Source organism: Chenopodium album, chromosome 8, assembly GCF_948465745.1.
Source record: "Chenopodium album chromosome 8, dcCheAlbu1.1, whole genome shotgun sequence".
Taxonomy (NCBI): Eukaryota; Viridiplantae; Streptophyta; class Magnoliopsida; order Caryophyllales; family Amaranthaceae; genus Chenopodium; species Chenopodium album.
Genome location: NC_137841.1, coordinates 36,500,558 through 36,503,832, shown reverse-complemented (window position 1 = coordinate 36,503,832; position 3,275 = coordinate 36,500,558). Strand labels below are relative to the sequence as shown.

The 3,275-nt window shown below is 36.9% G+C and overlaps 1 non-coding gene across 1 annotated transcript; it reads right to left on the bottom strand.

The window, feature by feature from the left end:
- Window positions 1-2,604: 2,604 nt before the first annotated feature.
- LOC145557217 (small nucleolar RNA R71) lies at window positions 2,605-2,711 on the bottom strand. The gene has a single exon (XR_014092266.1). It is a non-coding gene; the product is annotated as a small nucleolar RNA R71 (small nucleolar RNA).
- Between the last annotated feature and the right edge of the window lie 564 nt (window positions 2,712-3,275).

Genomic DNA, 3,275 nt, shown 5'->3' with positions numbered 1-3,275 from the left:
CAATTAACAAATAACATGAAATAATTCGTAAATTAACAAATTACTTAAAATAATTCGTAAATTAACAAATTACGTTAAATTATATAATTCGACACAACAATAATCAAAATCATAATCATGTTCATGTTAAAGCATAATAATAGCAAGATCCTAAGCATGATACTAACAAGATTAATAACAAAACCTAGCATGTCACAAAACAATAAAGATCAAAGCTTTAATCCTAACATGATACTAACAATCATAAATATTAGGAAGAACATAGGAAAAATAATACTTTTAATCATACTTGATATTACAATTACCCTAGACATGATACTAGGAATTATAATATTAATCTAAGCATGATTTCTCTATCATAATATCAATTAAACCATTAAAGTACTTACTTGAATGCCTCGTACCTCTTTCTAATAACAAAATACACACGTTAGTAACTTCAAGGAAAATAATAATTAAAACAATTAAATTAAATAATTAAAAGAGAGATTTGGGACCAAACCCTCAGAAATTAAACCCTTCACGTCTAGGGCGAAGGCAACTTCGAATTTGGCTAGGTGTATCTAAGTCTTGCGAATGCGGAATTTTGTATTCATGAGAAGGCTAGTTTAGAAAAGAGAGAGAGAGAGAGAGAGAGAGAGAGAGAGTAATCAAGAGAATCTTGATGAGAGTTGGTGAATGAAAACGGAGTTTTTAGGAAGCTATTTATAGAGAAAATCAGCCAAAAAGATAAAAAAAAATCAAAATAGAGTTCTGACGCGTAAAACCAGGTTAGCGCCAGACGCTGACATTAGCGCCAGGCGCCAAGCTTAGCATCTGGCGCTAATGCTGGCATTTGGCGCTGACTAAGTTTTTCAGCGTTTTCTTAAAACCAGATAGAAATTGCCGTACAGGAGGATAAAATCGTATTTTCCTCAAAAATGTTCTTTTATTCTGATAAAAACTCTAAAAAGTACACAAAAGTCAATTTATCAATGCTAATTGAATTAGGAATGAAAAGAAACTTCTAGAAGAATCTAGAAGACTAAAACCATTCCTAATTGCATTAGGAATGATAAATCTATATTAGGCCCTCCTCTAGATCATTGGGCCGCATATAAGGCTCAAACCAGGCCCAGTTTAGTAATTTGGCCATAACTTCCTCAATATTTATTGGAATTGGGCTTATAATATATCGTTGGAAAGCTCTTTTCAAGCCATATACAAATAAAATACTATTAGACCCATATCATGGACCAACCCAAACTAGATTAGCTGTTTTCTTAAAATAGGTTATCAAAAATAGAGAGAAGAGAAAAGAAATTAAAACTGTCCGCAACACTAAACTTTCCACACTTTCACTTTATTCGATTATGATTCGACGTGAAAGGTACTCATCACTGGGTTTGGTTTCGGGGAGACACAAATGGGTGTCTACACCATGAGAATAGGAATTTCCAGTCAAGGGAATTTTTTTGTCATCGTGATTATGCTTTAATACTTATTTTATGCTTTATAACCACGAGAGTAGGTTGTATTCATGATTCAAGTAATCCTTCTAGCTTGAGAGAGTAGTTGGGTGCTTTAGATTACTTCCCCTATATTATCCTCTTAATTTACCATTGTTTGCTACATGCTATTTGTGATTTGTGATGAAGTTGAGTGGTATATACCGCGCCCTAGAATCCTCTAAATATTGTTAATTTCCCCTTAGTCTTGGTTGAAACGAACTAGTACATGTTACATAAAACAAAACCTATATCGACTTCATTTAGGTAATTTCTACGGTAGTATCTTGGTGGTTGATTCAACGCCTCTCTTGGGTTTGACCCTTTCTTACCCTTGCTATTAGCTAGTGAGACCAAGATAGGACTTTTATCTTTGGTAGGCTCGACGATGACCTATCAAATTTTGGCGCTGTTGCCGGGGAGGCAAAGTGAAATTGAATGTATTATTGTTGAATGAGTCTAAGTGTGTATATTTGTATCATAATTTTTCTTATTTATTTTTTCTTAATTGCGTTTTTAACTTGTGATAGTCATTGCTAACGTTTTCTTAGCTTTGTTTGACTTTGCATGACACGAAAGAGGAAGCAATCACCGCTTATTCCCGTGGATTTAGAGTTGAACAAGACCTTAAGGAACGTAAGGAGGCTCTTGCAAGGTACTCCGGAATTCTCCATTGTCTATTCGGATTCCGACTCGGAAGAGGTTCCTGGGAGCAACGAAGAAGATAACATGGGTGATAATGAATTTCCTCCACCCTTGCTTCGAGATTATGACCACCCCAACAAATTTCCAACTACGGAGTGGCATACGTGTCCCCACTATGAATGAAAATAATTTTTAGCTTTCACCTCAACTCATCCGTATGATCCAAAGTGATAAATTTGGTGGTAGTTCTCATGAGTGTCCTTTTGCTCATTTGGACAACTTTCTTGAGTTGTGCACAACCATCAAGCAAAATAATATTACGGAAGAGTTCATCCGTCTGCACATGTTTCAATTCTCCCTCCGTGGCAAAGTAAAGCATTGGTTGAGAACAGTTAAAGAGGGATCGTTAAGTACTTAAGATGAGGTGACTAGAGCTTTACTTGAAAAATATTGTCCTCCCGAGAAAACCGCCAAATTAAGACGGAAAATCACCAACTTCAACCAAGAGGTTGATGAAACCTTATGTGAAGCATGGGAGCGGTTCAAGGATTACACTAGAGCATGCCCTCACCACGGTTTCACCTCATGGATCATAGTGCAAAGCTTCTATGATCGTCTTACTCCTACCTCAAGGGCCAACCTTGATTTCGGAGCCGGTGGTAGCCTTAAAAATTTATTGGTTGACGAGGCTTGCAAAATGAATGAAGAGGTTGAATTGCCAAGCATTATGCTTATGGGGGTGACAAAAGACAAAGTCATCCCAAGAAAGGTGGAAAGCATGATCTTGAGGCAATAGACCTTATTGCTATAATGGTTGATATGTTAGCTCGAAAGCTAGATCAAGTGAACAACGTGCCCGGTAGCTCCTCCTCACAAATCATGTCTTGTGAGACTTGTGGAGGAAACGATCACATGGCATCCTATTGTAACACTACAACAACGGACCATGTGGCTTCTCTTGGGAGAAATGATCCTTACTCTCAAACCTATAACCAAGGTTGGAAACAACATCCAAATTTTGGGTGGAAACAACCCAACAAAGCTCCCTCTCCTCAAAACAATTATAATCAACTCCATTCACAACAACAAGCTCCCTATCGCCATCCCAACCAAAGAGACAACACCCAACAAAGAACCCAATAC